Source organism: Delphinapterus leucas, chromosome 8 (assembly GCF_059928025.1).
Source record: "Delphinapterus leucas isolate spDelLeu-1000000601 "Yukka" chromosome 8, BTC_Dleu_Yukka2, whole genome shotgun sequence".
Taxonomy (NCBI): domain Eukaryota; kingdom Metazoa; phylum Chordata; class Mammalia; order Artiodactyla; family Monodontidae; genus Delphinapterus; species Delphinapterus leucas.
Genome location: NC_143136.1, coordinates 51849765 through 51872384, shown reverse-complemented (window position 1 = coordinate 51872384; position 22620 = coordinate 51849765). Strand labels below are relative to the sequence as shown.

General features: G+C 41.1%; 1 protein-coding gene across 1 annotated transcript in view; it reads right to left on the bottom strand.

Annotated features, from left to right (window-relative positions):
* Window positions 1-215: 215 nt before the first annotated feature.
* The window catches only part of LOC149748554 (uncharacterized), a 230834-nt gene continuing 208429 nt past the window's right edge, over window positions 216-22620 (bottom strand). The window contains exon 8 of the transcript XR_016394101.1: window positions 216-20657. The gene's annotated coding sequence lies outside the window, so the exon portion shown is untranslated. The remainder of the gene's footprint in view (window positions 20658-22620) is intronic.

The window sequence follows — 22620 nt, the reverse complement described above, 5'->3', positions numbered from 1 at the left end:
GCGGCGCAGGCCGGGCGGTCCCGGCCGTTACAGCGGCTGCCAGAGCGCCGGCGGGAAGGGGGTCGGCAGGAGGCGAGTGGCCCGGGGTGGGGAGAGGGGAGTGTGGCCTGCGCGGGGAGGGGGGGGAGGGGAAGAGGCGTGTGGCATCGCCGGTGGCGGGGAGAAGACGGGGGGAGGGAGGCGTGAGGCCGGGACTTAGGGGGTGGGAAGCGTGTAGCTGGCGGGGGAGGGTGGGTGGTGCGACGCATTCACAGGGCTAAGATAAAGAGCTGGGGCCGGGCCGGCGTCCCCGGCGGTGACCTGTTTCTCGGGGAAACAGATGCTCGCTCTTGCAAAGGGAGGTCTGCGTTCAGTGAAAGAATTAAGTATGGCCAGGGCGGCCCCACCGACCTCGAGCGGCGCCCGCGTCCTCTCTCCACCCCTCCCGGGAGAGGGGTATCCCGGCCTGGGCATGTTCGAGGGGCGGGAGGTGGTGGGGGCTGAGGGGCGAGCCAGGCCGTAGCGTGCTGGGTCCGCGGGAGGAGGACTGGAAGCCACACGTTCCTCATAGGCCGGGTAGTTCAGAAGCCCGTGGGAGGCCGGAGGGGGAGGTTGCGGGTTCTGCCCAGACCGCGGGCTCAGCGCGGAGTTTGCGCCCACGCCTCCAGGGAGGCCACTGGGCGCCCGGATCCTGGCCAGAGGCTGGAGCTGCCCGGACTCGACAGGCGGGCGGCGGGGGAGAGCCGGGAGCAAGAGACAAGCTATTAAAATGCCTCGCCGTCGCCCCGAGCGCAAAACCCGTCCTCCCCAAATCTCCTGGGCTTGCGGCATAATCTTAATTAAGATAATTGATTCATATTGCACCTGCGAGAACGGAAAAAAATTGATTCCAACCCCCAACCCCACAAATCGCTTAGAGCTATTGGATGGAGCACGACGCGGCTGTGATTTGGGGAGTGATTTAGCACCGGGTTTCCCCAACTCGGACTGCCTGGGCTCTTTTATTTATTATTTACGAGCTCCTAATCCCTCCGGGGAGTGGGTGGCTCCCCTCACGGCGCCTACAGACCTCGAGGGACTTCATCTTTGATTCCGGGTCAGAAATGAGGGGCTTTCCTTAAACTATCCCATCCAACACTCATAACAACAACGCAAAATCAACGCAGCTCCAAGCATTGGCAGGCGCGGGTCACTGACACGATTGTTCAAGGCCTCATAGCTTGGATATGAGCTATGTGTGTGACTGTGCTTAAGTGTACAAGTGTGTGTGAATCTGTGAGTATACACATGTATGAAAGACTGTGTATGAATGTATGAGCTCTATGAACGCGTGTGACTGTTAGTACGTGAATGTATAATTTGTGTCAGTGAGTGTGGATGTGTGTGTAATTTATGTGAGCGTAGGTGTGTGGGGTGTGAGTGTGCATGAGTGAGTATGTGTTTGTGGGAGTTCCTGCTCTCAGGTGAGGAGGGTAAACAGAGGGCTCACACCTGTTTCAGTTGGCTTGAGAAACAGCATGCGGTCTGAAGGGGACGGCAGCGCGCGCGTGGTAACTGACAAACGCCCGGTGTTTGCCAACATTTGCCTTAACAAAAATCAACAGGCCAACAAAAATCCCCGGTAGCTGTTGTTGCTGCTTGTGTGGAGAGCAGAGACACACCGACGGCACTTGAGCTTCTCCTGAACAATGGCTGCTGCAGTGGGTTGGGGGAGAAGATCGGGCAAGTTCCAGGTTTAGAGCCCCAGGCCGCTTGCAGGAGAAATGGCTTCCTCAAGGTATCAGCACCGTGGACAATTCCTACTGCCTTGGCCCTGGAATTTGCAGTATTAAGGTTCAGCAAAACGACTCCCCTTGCAGTGCCTTTCCGTTTCTCCTGTTCGCCTTCTTTCACAACACCACTGACTACCACATCCCGAACTTTTAATCAAAGAGCCCTGTTAATCTGCATTTAATTAGCCACCTTCTTTTCAGAATAGGTTTCCTGGAAAACTAGATATCCAGGTTTAGGGGTGGGGGAAAGCTTGAATTATAATTTGAGCTAGCGGGTCTGAAACAAAGAAATCATATATTGAATAACTTTCAGAAAGATAGTCATTGTTCTAATATTTGCACTTATTTAGCACACAGCATCAAAACCAAAATGAACTCTTATTTGTTGTCCACAGAAAATAAAATATGTAAAAGTGATTTTGCTTTTGTTTTATTGAGCATACATTTTATTGGTAATAGAAGTCTCTTTCCATCGCCATCATCCTGTCAACTCTCCAGTTGTTTCATATTATAAACAATTTCTATTACATTAATGGGAAAATAAGCCAACCAAAGTTAAATGGCACTATTTGCTCAGATTTGGTGAGCCACAGAATTATCTAAATCATACCAGATTTAGAATATTGCATTACCACACATGACATCCAAAATACCGGAAAAAGTCCCACAGAGAAGAGCAAGCACCCTTGGTAATTTAAACATCTTAGAAATATACACTATACACCTCCCCCAATTATTGATGTAATTTTCAAATATTATCAGCAATAGGAATCCTTATTAAATATTATTCAGACTTTGCTGAAATGGAAAATATAATTATTTTTAATTCAAAAATTTACCCCTAGAGGCTCATCCTTTTAAAATAAAATGTTTTCTTTCCTCTTTAACAAATACATTTTCACATGAATTATATATCTATAATTTGACCTTTTCTGTCTTTAACTAATCAAAGGGGGAAAATTCCAAATGTAGATCTCAGAGTTTGGCCCTGGTGGGCCTTTCCGCTTGAGTAGGCACTGAGATTAAAGGAGTTGAACTTCCTCTTTCACTGCTCTCTCCTTGCACTAATTGCTTATGCAAAAAATGCAGATTTGTATTAATTAGTAACTCCACTGATTAGTTCTGTGGTATTTTCACATAATAAATCATGCTGCAGACATGAATTTTGGCACATCACCCAGTAGAGGCTCAGGCTGCAATACGGATTTCATATTAAAATAAAATCTCTAACTAAATCTACCTTTCTGATGCAGGTACCATGAGCAGCCACCTGCTGGGAGCACCTGCCATGGGAAATTACTTTCACTCAGTGACAAGCCACTTTTGGGGCCCAAATAGGACAATCTGATTATGAGGTTAGGCTCTAATAATAAATAAACAAATAAATAGTTAAACACAAATGTGCCTAAACTCTAGACGTTTTGCAGACAATGATGTTGTAACAGCGGATCTACTCATGATGGGACCAGATTTTAAAAACAACTTCCCAGGTTATGGATAAATACCTCAGTCTATTTTCCTCCTGTGAGGTGTTTGCTCCTTTGTGAGATGGCCTGATAGTCTGAGACTCTTTCATCACTCATCCTCATTGACTCATCTTCTCCCTAGGCAGGCAAGCTAGTTCAGGAAGAAAAAGAGGGACCAGAAAAGCATCAGGGGGACAGGTATGAATGCCAAGAGCCTTCTCGAAGGGAATTGGCCACCCCTGCAATCCTAGCATATGGTAAGAAGCTGTGAGGTCAGACACCCACAGTTGCCTGATATGAGACAAATTCTCCACTCCCCATTGGTAACTATATGAGCTTCTACACAACTTCTTTTCTGTTCCTTGAAAACTGTTTAATTTGATGAGGCAGATTACAGTCAATATTGCCAAGATTATAAATTAGACCCAGGTGTCTTCTGTGCTCCCCACCAACCCTTTACATTCCCTTGTTTTCTTGCCATTGGTGATACCTTTCCAAGTCCCCTCAGGTGTTCTTGGCACATTTATTCTCTTTCCTGGTCCATGCCTACTGCTGAAAAATATCCATAAGTTCATGCTTCTTAAGAACTTAAGAGAGAAATGATTAATCTGATGTCCCTACCTGGAGGGCTTGCAAAGTCACGGGGCACAAAGAAAAAGGAATGAGTGCTTAATGCTGGCATTCAGAGATGAATAAAGGCTAAGGGTGGTGTATTCTGGATGGAGGCTGGGGCAACGTGCTCTGCTGCAGCTGTGCTTTGCAGGTTGCAGTCTCTCTGCCTACCATCATGACGGGTCCTGAGGCAGCAGCATATGTGGCCGGGGCTGAGGAGGGTGCAGCCTCTTGGGAGACGCTCTCTCTAACCATCATTTACTGAACCTTTTGATGCTTTGTTGGTGAAAGAAAAGGTCTGCATTTTGTGATCTTCATTTATCTTAGATGTGAATAACTTTTTTTAAGGAACAAAGAAAAAATTCAGGAGAGCAGATATAATTTAAAGCAGCCCTCTATTAAGTCAAATATACCTTTTTTCTCCTTTGAATTCACTCCTGAATCCCACTTCATATGGCTTGACATGGACAAGATTCATCATCTCTGATGGGAAAACAATCCTATACTTTTCACATTGGTCCACAATGCTGGGGTGTAGAGGCTAAGTAGAGAGCCAGGGCCGGGCATAAGCAAAGGCTCTAAAGTTGCTTCTGTTTGCTATTGGAGAGCTTGTCTCCTCATTCCCTTCCTTTCAGAAACTGCCTGCTTCACTGAGTAATAAAGGTATCCATCAAATCTATATTGAGGGCTACTGTGTGCCGGGCACTGTGCTGCTAGTACCAGTCATACAGGGGTAAATAGAAACAGACATCGGTCTCTGCTTTCTCAAAACTTTCTATCTAGTGAAAGAGAGAGACTTTAATAAGATTCACTCACAAGTGACTATACACCCATCTGACTTGAGATAAGTACAGGAAAGGAAAACAAACCCCACCAATCCGTAAAAGCTGAGGACAAAGGAACCTGGCAAAGACTGAGGTGGGAGGACTCCCAAGGAAGTGGAGTTCTAAGGTAATGAGAAGGGTGTTACCCAGTGAAGGGGGCTGACCTGGGTGAGAGTCTTCCAGGCAGTGGGAAGAATATATGTAAAAGCCCTGAGCAAGAGAAGTGTGGAAAGTTTAAGAACCTGAAAACATCCAGCGTAGCACTAAGAAGAAGGAGGATAATGGTAAGAGGTGAGGTAACAAGAAGGAAGACAGGATCCAGAACCTGCTTCCCACTGAGGAGCTTTCAGCTGTTGGGAGGAGCGTGAACAAGACATGAGTAAGATTTGTACTTTTAGAAGATTGTTTTAACCACAGTATAGGAATCTGATTGCAGAGTGGATGAGTTGGGTAAAGGAAGGCTGTTGCAGTTTTCCTAACAAGAGAAGATGGTGCTTGGATTAGGCTGGTTACAGAGGAGATGAACAAAGTTAGAGAACATAGTTCAAGATATTTAGAAAGACTGAAATTAAAGCCTAGTTTCACACAAATTACCCAAAGGCCATCAAAAAGACATGATTCTTTAAAACCTTGGATCAATGTTATTGATTTCCTCAGGAGTAACAGGAATTTAATTTAAATCAACAAGGACTTGTTAACCCATAAAATAACTACAATCTAAAAGTATTGTCTACTTTGCAAAGCAGGTACTAGAACAATAGCACACATTTATTGAGCACTTAAGACATTCCAGGTGCACTGAGTTAACACCTATGATAATTCTCACTTGACAGTTGAGGGAAATTAGGCTTATGCAGGTCAGGTAATATGCCCAATGTCATCTAGCTAATTAATGGCAGAACTGGAAGCCAAACTTAGGTCTACTTGACTCCAAAGCTTGAGTCTTCATACTATGTTGTACAGGAAAAGGATATGACCAATATTTGTTTACAAATTATGTTTTATAAAATCACACTTTAATTTTGTTTCAAAGGAATTGTTTTAAGCTCAATGTTTAGTAGTTCAATTACTCTAAAAATAACATTAATAAATACAACTGTAATATAAATTGCTGAGTCTTTCTGGAAATAAGAATGGGAGAATAGTAACCAATAATTTAGTAAGTTAAATCCATCCAAGTTTTGCAGTAGACTAATTTAATTGATGAGAAGCAATCAGGTTGGAGGAAATGATGCAGATAAATTATTCCACATCACAGAAATAAGCTTTCTTATAAAAAGCTCACTATTCAAGAATTACACTAAAGTGTGTTCTTCTTGAATGGTTCAAATTGTTTTGGCTCTGGACATATGTAGTTCAAAATAAGCAATCCTTATTGAGCATGATCCTACATTAGCCTTTGATAAAGAATTGAAGATTTTTGTTTTCATTTGGAAAAACTGTCATATTTAATTATAACTCAGCAGTTATTCCTTGGCATATTCATTGCCTAAACACTTATAAAGGAGTGTATTTTCACATGGAGATGGGGAGAGGGCAAAGTGAAAGGTTGGTATCTCTTATTAATATAATTAAATTATTGCCAGGGGAGGGATGGACTGGAAGTTTGGGACTAGCAGATGTAAACTATTATTTATAGAATGGATAAACAACAAAGTCCTTTTGTATAGCACAGGGAACTATATTCAATATCCTGTAATAAACCATAATGGAAAAGAAAAAAAAATTATTGCTGATCTTCTTAGCTTCTAAACATGGGGAGATTCCAATTGTCGACAATACATGCATTTAAATCTGGGTAATAAACAAGTAGATGCATCAATTGCATAATTTAAAAGCAAAAAAATAAAGTTTACTTTTCCTTCTCTGAAGAAAGTCATTGTCAGAGAGGAGACAACATGGCAGAGTAGAAGGATTTGAGCTCACCTCCTCTCACAAAAACACCAATCACAACTGACTGCTGAACAACTATTGACAGGAAAGACTGGAATCTGCCAAAAAAAGATATTCTACATCCAAAGACAAAAAAGAAGCCACAACAAGATGGTAGGGGGGGCGCTTTCACGATATAATAAAATCCCACATCGACTGGGTAGGTGACCCACAAACTGGAAAATAATTATATCACAGGGCTTCCCCCACAGGAGTGAGAGTTCTGAGCCCCACATCAGGGTCCCCAGCCTAGGGATCTGGCATTGGGAGGAGGAGCCCCCAGAGCATTTGGCTTTGAAGGCCAGTGGGACTTGAGTGCAGGAGCTCCACAGGACTGGAGGAAAGAGAGACTCCACTCTTGGAGGACATGCACAAGGTTTCACAATCTACCAGGGCAAAGCAATGACTCTATAGGAGCCTGAGCCAGACCTCCCTGTGGGTCTTGGAGGGTTTCCTGGGGAGGCAGGGGTTGGCTGTGGCTCACTGTGGGGAAAAGACACTGGTGGTGGAGGTCCAAGGGAATATCCAACAGTGTGAGCTCTCCCAGAGGTCACCATTTTGGCACTGAGACCTGGCCCCACCTGACAGCCTGCAGGCTCAAATGCTGGGACACCTCAGGCCAAACAACCAACAGAGTGGGAACACAGCCCCACCCATTAGCAGAGAGGCTGCCTAAAGTCATCCTGAGTGCACAGCTGCCTCTAAACACACCGCTTGACATGGCCTTGCCCACCAGAAGGACAAGACCCAGACTCACCAGTGGGCAGGCACCAGTCCCTCCCACCACAAAGCCTGCACAAGCCCCTGGACCAACCTCACCCACCAGGGGGAAGACACCAGAAGCAAGAAGAACTACAAACATGCAGCCTGAGAAACAGAGATCACAGACACAGAAAGTTAGACAAAATGAGATGGCAGAGAAATATTTCCAGATGAAGGAACAAGATAAAACCCCAGAAAAACAACTATGTGAAGTGGAGATAGGCAATCTACCTAAAAAAGAATTCAGAGTAATGATAGTAAAGATGACCCAAGATCTCAGAAAAAGAACGGATGCATAGACTGAGAAGATACAAGAAATACTTAACAAAGAGCTAGAAGATTTAAAGAACAAACAGAGATGAACAATACGATAACTGAAATGAAAAATGCACTAGAAGGAATCAATAGCAGATTAAATGAGGCAGAAGAATGAATACTTGAGCTGGAATACAGAATGGTGGAAATCACTACTGCAGAACAGAATAAACAGAAAAGAATGAAAAGAAATAGGACAGTCTAAGAGACCTCTGGGACAACATTAAATGCACCAACATTTGCATTATAGGGGTCCCACAAGGAGAAGAGAGACAGAAAGGACCTGAGAAAATACTTGAAGAGATAACAGCCAAAAACTAACATGGGAAAGGAAATACTCACTCAAGTCCAGGAAGCACAGAGAGTCCCATACAGGAAAAACCCAAGGAGGAACATGCCAAGAAACATATTAATCAAACTGATAAAAATTAAAGACAAAGAGAAAATATTAAAAGCAACAAGGGAAAAGCAACAAATGGCATACAAGGGAATCCCATAAGGTTATCAGCTGATTTTTTTAGCAGAAACTCTGCAAGCCAGGAGGGAGTGGCATGATATATTTAAAATGATGAAAGGGAAAAACCTACAACCAAGAATACTCTACCCAGCAAGGCTCTCATTCAGATTTGATGGAGAAATCAAAAGCTCTACAGGCAAGCAAAAGCTAAGAGAATTCAGCACCACCAAACCAGCTTTACAGCAAGTGCTAAAGAAGTTCCCTAGGTGTAAAAGAAAAGGCCACAACTAGAAACAAGAAAATTATGAATGGGAAAGCTCACCAGTAAAGGTAGGAAATCATCCACACACAAAAATGATATCACAACCAGCAATCATGAGAAGAGGAGAGTACAAATGCAGGATACTGGAAACACATTGGAAATTAAGAGACCAGCAACTTAAAACAATCTCTTATATATATAGACTGCTACATCAAAACCTCATGGTAACTGCAAACCAAAAATCTACAATAGATATGCAAAAAAAATGAAGAAAATCATTGTCAGTTTTATGGAAACCATGTTGTAAAAGCTGTCTATTTCAGAAAGCACACTGAATGTGGTCTTCAGGAATATATGGTACATTAAATGCCAGTATTCTTTAGTTCTACATGCACACACATAGGCCCAGTAATATACTCTATCCACTAGCCTTCCCCCACACATATGTGTATGTCTCATCTTGTAATCTTTTTCCCACTTATCCACTGGTCAGTAAAGGCTTGCCTTCCCTCAATTCAAGTATACCTTCTCTGGCTATTCTTGAGTGAATAAACCACAAGTTTAGAAAAAGTTTTGTCTATTTACAATACCTAGGCTATGGGAACTTACTGGGTTTTTTTTTACATTCATAATTGAACTGACAAATAATCTTATTTCTTTTTCAATGCAATGAATGGAATTTTTCACTGACAATAACCAGATATGTGACATGAATATTTTTCTATTTGAAGATTATAAACCTATGTTTATAAATATTTTAAAAATGAGTTTTAACAATTGGATTTTGACAGTTGTGCCTTCTTTGATTTATTTTTTATTATATGAGTATCTACAAACCACTGTACTAAACCATCAACATTAGTACACAGGAGAGTCCTAGAAACTACTAATTTTGAAGCATTGTGATCTGAGCTATACCAAAGACCATGAAAAAAGAGAGTCCTGACAAATCTAGCCCAGATCAGCAGAAGCATTCAGCTGACCCACAGAGACATGAGAAATAATAAATGTTACTTTGACACTAAATTTTGGGGTGGTTTGACATGCAGTAATAGCTAAACGATATACTGCTATGAAAAAATGCAATTTTCTCCAGGTTGCTTAGGGACTTAGATGTTGTAATTAACCAAAAAATACCTGTTCAAGTGAGATATCAATATCCTACACTTATAAGTGTTTCAAGAATTTTAAGACTGTAACTACACTTGCTAGTAAGCATTAAACCCATGTTTATGTGCTAGGGATTGTGCTGAATAATATAAAAAAGTTCTGTCATTTAATCATCAAAACAGCTCTATGAATATGCATTATTATTTTCTTTATTATTGACATTCTATAGACGAGGAAAGAGAGAAGGTAAGTAACTTGTTCCTAATTACACATCCAGAAAGGGGTGGAATCTTTCACTTTTATTCAGATTACCTGACTACCAATTTGATTAAGAATGAAGAATAGCAAATACTTGGGGAAACGCTGTGGCCCACCATGTTCTGGGTGCACCTTCCTTTTCAGCAAGATGATCCTCTCAATTCTACACTGTTTTAGGCAGCCATGCACAATCATAATGCACTTTCTACCTGTAGCAGATACTATGGATTGCTTTACTCAGCACCCAACTCATTCCCTTCTTGTAAGCTTTTCTAGAGGGAAAAGCCTGGAAATTACCACAAAGGAATAAATTTACAGTGTTTTCTATATGCCCTAGATGTGGTACATGTTTTGCTAGTCAGATGCATTAGGTTTTTATTTGGAACCAAGTTACAAGGAGGAGTCAGAAGACAGGGGCAAAATTCGGCTGGCAAAAATTCTGGTGCAAGCTACTGAAGCCAGCAGATGTGGGGATAACTTTCTGATTTGTCAATTTCCTGACTCTAGAAAGGCAGTAGTTTTCTTAATAGCCTACCTCTATGATATAGTTTTTGATATCACACCTGGAATCTCAGGCCAGAGTCTGTTTCTTCAGGCCTCCTAACATTTCTGTGAGTTGTCTATACCCATCACGAAACCCATTTGTACAGATTCCAGCTAGAGTTGATTATACTGTCTGTAATTAAGAACTCCTTCCTGTTTGGTAATTGGTACCAGAAGGGTTTGTGGGCAACAGAACCTGAAGAAAATGGAAATAAGTGATCAGTTGATTTTTTTAAAACTATGATTGTGTTAAAGCTATTAAAGGAGGAGATGACAGTAATCCATGACACCCAGCCATGGATTAGTTGATTATAACCTATCACCTGTGGTCACCTGGAATGAAGTACCACACTGACTGGCTGCTGCAATGGACCATTATGGGAGCACAGGAATATAAGGTGGGCTGTCTGCCACGAGCTACACTGAGTAACTTCAGGAAAGAACATAACTCACACAAGACACAGTCAAGAAGCTAAGGAATTTCTGATATCTCTAAAAAAATTCCTATCACTTATAACTACAGAATTGATATAGCCAGATATCACACAGAGGTTGCTAAATTACAAGGTTGCTCAGAATGTGGTCCCTGGATCAGCAGCATCAGCAACAGCTGGGAACTTGTTGGAAAAGGAGATTCTTGGGCCTTATCCTAGAAATATAAAAACAGAAAACTGGGAATGGGGCCTGGAAATCTAAGAAGCCCTCCATGTGATTCTGATGCATAATAACTTTTGAGAACAATTAAAGGTTCCCAATACTCCACCAAAACCACCTGCAGAGCTCTTTTGTAAAGGAGCAAAACAGAATTATAATGGCAACATTTGGGAGAATTTAGATGGCTCCAAGGACTCTAAATACTCAAACTACACTGAGATCCTCCTTGGCCAACTTATGTCCAACTTATAGCACCTCCTCCTGCCATATCCAGCGAGGCTGGTCTGGGTTTACTTGAAGGTTTGCCTGAACTACTCAACTCGCAACAAATGGAAATTCTCTTCATGCTCCATTCCTCCCACTTGTCACTGCTTCCAGCTATGACTGGTGTCAGACCCCAGCAGGGCTCCGTTGAGGCAAGAGCAATGCCATTCTCAGGAGAAGGCTAGTAAATAATTGCAAGGGTTTTGCTCATTATTTCCCTAAATAAGGGGCAAATGCATAGAAATAAATCCTGAACATACTAGTCTAGGCAAGATAGAATATTACCTTAGATCAGGCTGGATTTATGGATACTGTTATAATTATTAATAATTTTTAATTCAAATTGCTGCTGAAGCCCCTGGGGAGAGTTCTCATTGTTTGCTCCAAGGTTGACTAAAATGTACATTCAAAAATGATCTACAGGGCTTCCCTGGTGGCGCAGTGGTTGAGAGTCCGCCTGCCGATGCAGGGGACACAGGTTCATGCCCCGATCCGGGAAGATCCCACATGCCGCGGAGCGGCTAGGCCCGTGAGCCATGCTGCTGAGCCTGCGCGTCCGGAGCCTGTGCTCCGCAACGGGAGAGGCCACAACAGTGAGAGGGCCGCGTACTGCAAAAAAAAAAAAAAAAAAAAAAAAGGATCTACATAGCATGAAGCTGAAATACACAAAAATTCTTGATGTGATATATATAGAAAAATCAATCTCAAGTTTTAAGCAGAAAAAGAATGAATTCATTATGTGCAACATTCTTGCTCACCTCCTGACTATGCCTACCTATGACTAACATGTGTGCATTGCTTTGGGATCAACAGCATCTTCAAAAAAATCTTCTTTCCAGGCTGGGAAGGAAGGAGGGGGATGTTACTTTTGGAACTGGGATTCCTGACAATGTTTGTGATCATGGGTTTCTAGGGTGACAGGCCATGGAACATCATATAAGAATCAGAGGCAAAGTAGAATTCTTACCATAATGTAAAATTCTAGCAGCAGAGTTAGAGTGGTGGTAGGGGTGATTTAAAAGAGAAATCTGGGGTAGTAGCTTAACCTTTCAGGGGATTCCAAGGAATGAATTAGAGCAAAATGATAATAACACATGAGTGATAAAACCCATTGGTGGCATAACACAAGTCACAATGATGTCATCATGGCTGCTCACCCGATTCCCAAACTTGAGTCTGTCCTAAACCCACAGTTCTTTGTATATAGAGGAAGCCAGCCAACCTTGAAGAAAGACCTTGTGGTATCACAAGCATATCCCATAAATCTTTCTCTCAGTCTCCTTCAAGAGTAGCTTTGACTATTTACCAAGGTAACTGTGCAGCTGTAAAAGGAAAATAGCTGGATCTTTCAGGAATTATTGGCCCCTGACTCTAAAGTAACACAGTCCAGGATGTCACAATTATATACCCAGCAGAATAGGGACATATTAAACCGAGAAGACAATTGAATTTTGGGGTCTAATTCTGCTACAGTGGTACCCGTGGGTCTGCAAACCCATACTGTGGTTGTTCCCACATTTTCTGCTTATAGAGGTGACTGAATGTCCATGTTGTCTCCCTGATGCCCCAAGTGAGAGTTATTATGCAACAAAGGGCTCAACAAAACATCTTGAGCTTCCTGTCCTTATCCAAAGTAAAGGTGCACGCTGGGGGAGTTGCAGAGATTAGTCCAGCATCACAGGTTTGAAATGTGTAAGGTGTTGTGGCAGCAGCTACTACTTGTCCCCCAGTGGCTGTGCTCCCCTTTTCTCTCATAGAAGTAATATCTCTAAATTTTAACTAGGAAAATAGCCACTCAGAAAACAGGTTACATTTTCCTGCCATACATATTGAACCTAGGTACAATCTGACTAAGTTTGGGCCAATGGGATGTGAATGAGAATGATGAGAGCAATTCCTGGATCTTGCCTTTATAATGAAGTGATGTGTCTACCCCTTTCTCCTTTTCCCCTTTGTGCCAGCTGAAATGCGCACCAAGATACCACCTGAGTGACAGTGTAAGAACAAGATAGGAGTTAGGTCAGGGATAGTACCACTATGCCAGCTCTAGTCTGGTTATACCAGGACTTTCATTTAGTGAGAAATAAATTTTCATCTTGTTTGTGCCTGTATCATTCTGGATCTCTTTCCAGCAAACGAACTCATATGCTTACAAACACAGGTAGTGATTCCTGTCATATCCCCATAAAAAACAGCAGCAGCAACAACAACGAAACCTTTCTTTGGTTTGTGCAGATGACCGCTGGGTCTTGGAGAATGTCAGTGGATTACTGTAAATTTAAACAAGTGATGATTTTAAATGCAGGTGCTATTCAATATGATCTCTTTAGTTGAGTAAGTCAACACAACCCTGCTACCTGGCATTCAGCTTTGTTCTCACAAGTGTCTTCTTTTTTTCTTCACCACAATAAGCAGAGAGCACCCAAAGGAGCTTGCTTTGACACATTCTATTTCAGGTGTATGCAATAATTTAGCCTTCAAGGATTTGATCGTCTCACCCTTCTATAGAACATCATGCTGGTCCACTACATCAATGGTGTCATGCTGATAGATGTTGAATGTAGGAAGTGACAGACTCTAGATGCATTGAAGAGATTTATGCATGCCAGAGGATGGGAAGTATATCCAAGAAAAATTTAGGAGCCCGACACCTCAGTGAAGCTTCTGGGGGTCCAGTGAAGTGGAGCACACTAAGATACTTCTTTCAAAGTGAAACGCCATTTGCTTCACTTTGCACCACCTACCACAAGATTATTATGAAGATTGTTTATCCCAAAAGTATTGAATTGGATTAAATAAATTTAATTGAAGAGAAAGGGAAGGTAAATAAAATCAGGGTTCTGATCCATATTGAATCAACTTTGGAAATGTTTTGGGTGGTTATAAACAGCTTGGACAAATGAGATATGTGAGAGACCTTATGCTCTGCATAGTTTAAATTAATTGCATACAGTATGGGATAAGAAAGCCATCAGTCACTTGCAGTATGAAGAAAATTTATCATTTGCCTAGTTAGAAGGTAACTTTATCAAATGTAGGATATGGAAGTCAAAGATGCAAGGAGGAAATGTGCTTGGTGAAATGAAATGAGAAACTAGACAAGCAAACTGAGAAGAAATATGAATATATAAGCTTTTTTTAAAAAAAGAACTGAAAGAACCCTCACACTTTGCTTGGAAGATAAAATGGTGGAAATGGTCTGGTGGTTTCTCAAGAAGTTAGAGTTATCATATGGCCCAGCAATTCTATTCCTAGGTATATCCCCAGGAAAATTGAAAACATATGTTCACACAAAAACTTTTACACAAATGTTAGTCACAACATTACTCATAATACCCCAAAGGTAGAAACAACTCAAATTTCCATCACCTGATGAATGGATGAATAAATATGGTATGTTCACACAACAGAGTATTATTCAACCACAAAAAGTAATAGGTACTGATAGATGCTACAACATGGAAAAACCTTGAAGGTATTACGATAGAAATCATATGCAAAAGGGCATATGCTGTATAATTCCACTTATATAAAATGTCCAGAATAGGTACATCCATAGAGACATAAAGTAGATTCCAGGGGTTGGAAAGAGGAGAGAATGGGAAGTGATTGCTAATGGGTATAGGGTTTATTTTTGGCGTGATAAGAATATTTAAGAATTAGATAATGACGATGGTTGCACAACTTTGTGAATATACTAAAAACTACTGAATTGTACACTTTAAAATGGTGAATTTTATGGGATGAAAGTTTTATCTCAATTTAAAGAAGAAGTGGCAAATGCGATTGCAATCTCTTTTCTTGCCTTGTGTGATATCACGTGCTTCTGGTTTTCCCACTACTTCTTTGGCCACTCTTTATAAGTTATTGTGCATGTTTCTCTTCTTTTGCCATCCATTAAATATTGGTTTTTCTCAGGGTTCTCTCCTAGGCTTTCTTCCTTTCTTCCGTTTCCTCCTTATACAATCTCTGTTGGGTAGTAAGGAAGTCATTGCTTTGAAGAGTTTGACATGCACCAATGTCATTGACCACGATTTAGTTAAATAACCCAGTCTCCCAATAACATGCTTCAGATTTCAGTTACACAGTATATTAACTGTGAGTAATTGCATAAAATATAAACTTCACGGCTAGCTCCACAAATCCCTACGTAAATAACAGACGTGCTTCATAATCAGTGACCAACCACATCACTTCTTTCAAAGTCTGTTGGTGATTGCCATTGTACATCAGTTATTCAGTTCATGCACAGAGAGCAAAGCCTGTAGTTGGGTTGTCTCCTTGTCTCTCGGTGATAAACTCGTATGACATTTAACAAAAATGCATAATAGAAAAAAATGAAAGTTCAGCAAAGAAATTAAAAGTGATAATGCAGAAGTGAAATTGGGTGTGATTAGATTTGAAAATGGAGACAGCAGAATAAAGCCAGGATGAGACCTGGGCTGCACGGAGCCACTGAATGAACAATACTGAAAAAGTCTGATAAATCAAAAACAAGGTAAAGTGGCTTCAATATTGTTTAGTTTAAGTTGCCTTCAGAACAAGAAGCCGCTAATGGTGGAAAGAGAGAATTTACTTCTACTTTGGATTGAAGACTGTAATGAAAATATCCAATCAGTTTAACTAGCATTTAGGCCAAACATTAAATTTGGGTGCTGCGTTGAAAAAAACAGTAATTACAAGAAGACTGAAGAAGAACCTTTTACTGACAGTAAAGGCTGATTTCATTGTTTCAGAAATTGGCATGATTTTGCAGAATTCGAACTGAAGGCAAATGAAGTTACAAGAGAAATAGCTGATTGTGGGAATGTTGAGCCTGTCACTGTTCCAGAGACTCTAGACATGCAGCCACAGAAATTTCATAAAGGGAACATACTAATATAAATGAGGAAAGTGGCTGTTGACAAAAAGAATGATGTCCCAGAGGAAGTGACACTGGCAAAAAAAAAAACCCCAAAAACCTTCATATTAAAGGAAGTCATGGGGACATTTCACAGCACTGAAAGTGCAAAAGACAAAATGTTGGAAGCTGATCCAAACTTAGTAAGGAGTATGATAATTTGCCAAGGCATAGAAAAGATGCTCACTCTGTATCTTCTTTTAAAATTAATTAATTAATTAATTTTTATTTTTGGCTGCGTTGGGTCTTCGTTGCTGCATGTGGGCTTTCTCTAGTTGCAGCGAGTGGGGGCTACTCTTCGTTGCGGTGCACAGGCTTCTCATTACGGTGGCCTCTCTTGTTGTGGAGCACAGACTGTAGGCATGCAGGCTTCAGTAGTTGCAGCACGCGGGCTCAGTAGTTGTGGCTCGCGGGCTCTATAGAGAACAGGCTCAGTAGTTGTGGCACACGGGCTTAGTTGCTCAGTGGCATGTGGGATCTTCCAGGACCAGGGATGGAACCCGTGTCCCCTGCACTGGCAGGTGGATTCTTAACCACTGCGCCACCAGGGAAGTCCCTCACTCTGTATCTTAAGTTATATGATAAGAAGGCAAAGGCTATTTAAACTCCTTTTGATAAGTTTTGTACAAAGAAATAAAACACTTAAATTCTCAATATTTCTAATGTTTTAAATTTTCATGTACTAAATATTATAAAACTAATTTTTTTCAATTCCCCCAAATAGAGTTTTTAACGTTTTGATTAAAACATTTTAAAGGTCACAGACCAATTGTAATTCTTCCTATTGATTATTAAGATCACTGCATGGTTTTAGCTTGCAAAGTTATTTTTATGGTCCTGAACTACCATGTAAAGCGAGGACTGCCTGTATTCATTATGACACAGATACCGAAAACTCAACTCAATCTAGCTTAAGGGAAAAGAGGCATTGTTTTTTAGCTCACATTTTGAAATGTCCAGGGTAGGTCTTATTTCAGCCATGGCTGGATTCATGGCTGAAATGACATAAAAAGAGCTCAGCTTTTCTTCACCTCAAATCTACGTGTTGGTTTTCTTCTCAGGCTCTATGTGATGACCTCCAGTGGCTGTCACTCTCATGGTAGCAAGATGGCTGCTAGCTCTAGTTTCTTATTTTTCCAGGTTCTAGTCCAATGGGATCAAACAGAATAGGCCTTCTTTATCAGTAGCTCCTGTACAAGTTTTTAGGTTCTCACTTATTTTACTAGCTTAGGCTGCCACTCCTATACCCCAATCACTGTGGCCAAGAGTATGAGATCTTCTACTTGACTTAGATCTGGGTCTCCTATTCTATCCTTGGGGCCAGAGAGGGACCCCTACTCAAATCACACAGACTGTTGGTGAGGAAGTGCAAAATACTCAAAAGAAAACCAAACGTGTTGGCAGACAACATAAATGTGCAGGGCGTACTCCTTGGACACCATCCACTCCTACAGCTTTCATTATCCTCCATTTGCGAGTGGCTCTAAGATCTGTCTCCAGAAATTATGACCTATATTCCCAACTCCTTGCTAGACAGTTCCCCTTGGGTTCATTGCAACCAACTGAAAATCCATGTATCTGAAGCACCCTGCCCCTGGCATTTAAGTACATTTCTATTGTTGTGCAACCATCACCACAATCAATCTCCAGAACTCTTCTCATCTTGCAAAACTGAAATTCCACACACATTTAACAACACCTCTGTATTCTCCCCACCCTGCCCCTGGCAACCACCATTCTACATTCTGTCTCTATGATTTTGACTACTCAAGATGCCTCCTGTGAGTGGAATCATATAGTATTTGTCTTTTTGTGATTGGTTTATTTCACTGAGCATAATGTCCTCAAGTTTCATCCATGCTGTAGCATGTGTTAGAATTTCCTTCCTTTTTAAGACCTAATAATATTCCACTGTAGATCTATCACATTTTGCTTATCCACTCTTCCATCAGTGGATGAGCAACTTGGGTTGCTTCCATATTTTACCTTTTGTGAATAATGCTGCTATTAACACGAGTGCACAAATAGCTCTTCGAGAGCTGCTTTCCATACTTTGGGGTATATGCTTCTAATTTAATTTTTCATGAACTTCCATACCTCTCCCATAGTGGTGGCACCAAGTTACATTCCTACCAACAAAGCACAAGGGTGCCAACTTTTCCAGCTCCTCACCAACACTTGTTATTTTCTGTTTTTTGATAGTAGCCATCCTGATGGGCATGAGGTGCCAGCCTGGTTTCTGTCTTCTAAACTTTTTTCATACTGTAGCCAGAATGACCTTTAATAAGCATATGGTGATCATGTCACTACCCTGTTTAAATCCTTCAGTGGCTCCTCCTTGCCTTCTGGACAGTCTGGCCCCCTTCACATGTGTCACACAACCTCTCATGATTTCCTCCCTTGCTTACTTGTCTAGCCTCCCTCTCAGCTGCTCCCTTTTCCACGTCTTCCCTTCTAACGCATTTCCCACTTGTTACACACACATGTACACTCTACATTTGTCACTCTGAAATATGCTCAGGTCTGTGAAAATGCTACATTTCCCCTCATCCAGCACCATTTCTCCTGTCAGATGCTCTTTCCTCTTTATCACCTACTAGCTCCTTCTTATCCTCGAGATCTCAGGACAGCATATTCTCCAGGAAAATCCCCTTCATAAATTCCGTCTGCCCAAGCTATGTCAGCACCCCTACTATGTGCTCCCAGAGCACTCTATTCTTGCCCTAACATAGCATTTCATCACATTCTATAATTGTCCGCTTACTCATATTTTTCTCTGGTCCTGTGCTGTCCAATATGGGGCTGTTAAACACTAAGAATAACTAGCGTGACTGAGGAAGTTAACTCCTAATTTTATTTAATTTTAATAAATTTAAATTTTAAAATGATTGGGTCATTGATTGAAAAATTTTTAAGTATATTTAGAACAACTTGGATATGTATCTACTTTTTCAACTGTAAGTTCATTCAATCTAAATACAGTTTCAGTAACAGATGAAAATTAAGCATGTGAATTGAGACGTGCTGTAAGTATAAAACAGTCTCTGGATTTCAAAGACTTATACAAAATAAAAAAATGCAAAGTATCTCATTAAAAACTTTAAGAAATTGATTACATGTTTAAATGATAATATTTTGATGTGTTAGTTTAAATAAATTCTTAAAATTAATTTAAACTGTAATCTAATCACTTTTAATCTGGCTACCAGAAAATTTTACATTATATATGTGGCTCACCTTATATTTCTATTGGACAGCACTGACCTCTACTGTAAGTTCTGTGGGGACAGGAATCATGACTGTCTTATTTACTTATTTAAAAAACATTTGTAACATTTATCATGTGTCAGGTATTACTCTATACATTACTTACAATTATAAGCATTAACTTTTAAAATTCTTATTACAGCCTCTTTAGTATTATCATTATCTACATTTTACATATGAGGAAATTTGCACAAAGAGATTAACTTAACTAGTTGAAGGTCACAGAGCTGACCTTGTGGAGATAGTCTGTAAGGATCCAGATTCCATGCTCCGTAATTTTGTTATGCTGTCTCTTGTTCATTCTTTTATTACAGGTGTCTACCCAATTAACAACAATATGCAAGTATTCTTCTTCAATTAATCAGCCTGTTATTCAATAAGCATTAACAGAATGCTTATGTGCCAGGTATTGTGCTGGGTGGTACGGACCCGGCTGTGAATGAAACAAAAGCTTTAATTTTAAAGAAACTCTATTCAGTAGCGATGACAACGATATGAGACCATGATAATACAGAATTGTATTAAACAGAACAATTATACAATACAAATACACTATTTGAGAACACATGAAGTTGCACCTACCTTAGCTGAGAGATGAGCAATGTGATGGGAAGAGTGAGAGAAAACCTTAAAGGATAATTAGGAATTAGCTACACGTGGGTAAGTGGGAGTGGTTGGTGAAGCAAGTACTACGCAGGGGGGACCAGATGAGCAGAGGAAAGAAATAGCCTGGTGTTTGCCACTGAAATGGTTTAAGCCAAATGAATAACAAGTTCAGATTTAACTCCATGAAAGATCACACTGGATAAAGTTGAAGAAGAAATTGGAAGGAAGAAACAGTATTATACAGCAGAGAAACAATGAAGAGTCTGATGCTCTGATCCTGAGCATAGATGATAGCAATTTAGGTTAAAGTAGGGGTAGTGATAAATGAGATGCATTTTAGGGATATTTAAGGGATAGAGTAGCCTTAACCTGATGTTTGATTGGAAGGAGGATGGTGTTTGTTGCAGATGTTGCAAATTACTTAATCAATATCTGTTTTCACTTTCTTCTTGGTTTTTTGAGGTGCCAATGTGCCCACCTCGAGTCAATGGACCTTGATAGGGTAATACAATCATAGCAATCCTGTTCCCCACTTTCTGGTCTCCCCTGCACCTGGGTCAGTCATCTGGCTTGTCTGACAAATGAGCCGTACAGAGAAGTCTGCTCGGAGGTTCTTCAGGGAAAGGCTTTGTTTCCTGGTGGACTCATGGCTGCTGCTGCTTTTTTCTGTTTTCCTGAAAGAGAAAATGATGCAGCTCCGTCTTGATTCCATTGGGCAATGCCAAGTGAATTGCAAAAATATTATTAGGCGTTTTAAAGTTATTGAATCAACACCACAGCCACCTACCTGGAACCTACATGTTATGTGAGAAACATAAGGCAATAGCACTTAAGCTGCTGTTAATATAGGATGTGTAAATTGAGTTGTTTACTACTTGTAGTTGAACACATGCCTCTTTGATAACGGGTTAAATGAGAGTTGTCAAGGCTTTTCCCTGGTTTCTGACTTAAGCAATTGGGTGCATCACTGGAAAGCCTGGGGGCAGGACAGGGTTAAAAGGAAATTTGTTGAGCTAAAGATTGTTTATGCTAAATGTGATGGGAGTGGGTATATCCAAGTGACAAGTAGGCCATTCAATATACATGTGCAAAAATCGAGAGAGAGAGACAGAGAGAGGGAACGAACTCTGGCCTGGAGACACAGACTTATGAATCATTAACATATTAGTATAACAGGTCAATTTACCTAGGGACATAAATATATAATAAAAGAAAAATATATTGTTAATGAAATCATACCTTTCTAGTATAAATATGACTTCTAATTCTCAGCCTTGCCCTAAAATGTGTAGGGATCCAGGCTGCTGGAGCTGGGATGTTATCTGGCTGGTAGTTTGAACATAGAGTATGACATCACTTAAATATAGGATGAAAGCACATAAGAAAAGAATACTGACAGTGGCAGTATCTTGATTAAGGTTCCCCAAAAGCAGGCTCTGGGACAACAAACCAAGTAGTTCTTTGGGAGGTTATCCCAGAAAACATAGGTAGCGGAATGGTGAAGTGATACGGGAAAATAAAGGAAGTGAATAAAGGATGTGTTATCAGGTACCACTGTGGGTACCTGGAGCTTAAAACTGCCAGAGAAATCATGAAGCCACTGTAGAACACATACCTCAGAATTATTCCACTGAGTGCGAGGGAGCTGGGAGCTGGGAGCTGGGTATGTATACACCAACTTTCTTTCTTTTCCACTCAGCTTTACTGAGGTATAATAGACAGATAAAACCGTAAGATATATAAAGTTGTGTCCACCAATTTCTGTCAGCCATTGATGAGGGCTGCTTCCATGCACATGGGCAGAGCAGGCTCTACAATGAGATGCATGTGCTGGCAGCTGAAAGTCTGGTCAGCCTGCACTAAATGGCAAGGTCCTAGGGGCTATGGGAAGGGTATCAACAGCATCTAAGATGGAGCATAATTATAGCCAAGAAGGCCATGGGATACAATGGAGGCAGCCAGAAAGGAGTAAGAAGAGTTGAAAGAGGAGGCGAGACAGAACCTGAGGAAATTTTCTGAGCTAAACAAGGTGTCTGCAGTCACTTGAGCATTCCAGCAACCTTGGGCACCAGCAAAAGGGGTTATTAAAAGTGCTCACCAGCTCTAAACATAAGGGATGCTATGTTATAGAAGTGCCATTTTAGTGGCATTTGAAGAGCAACTCCTGCTTTTACTACTAACTCTTAATTCTGAGTAAACTAAAAATGCATTTTCCCCTCTTAACAAAAAATAACCCTTGGGACTTCCCTTGGTGGTGCAGTGGTTAAGAATCCGCCTGCCAATGCAGGGGACACAGGTTCGAGCCCTGGTCCGGGGAGATCCCACATGCCGCGGAGCAACTAAGCCCGTGTGCCACAACTACTGAAGCCCGTGAGCCTAGAGGCCGTGCTCCGCAACAAGAGAGGCCACTGCAATGGGAAGCCCGTGCACCACAATGAAGAGTAGCCCCCGCTCACCGCAACTAGAGAAGGCCTGCGCAGCAACGAAGACCCAAAGCAGCCAAAAATAAATAAGTTAATTTATTTATTTTAAAAGATTTATTTAAAAAAATAACCCTTGAGAGAAAATGAAACAAAACAACCAAAATACTGCCCGTTGCTAAAATATTTTGCTCCATCTGTTTCAATGGAAGGAAAA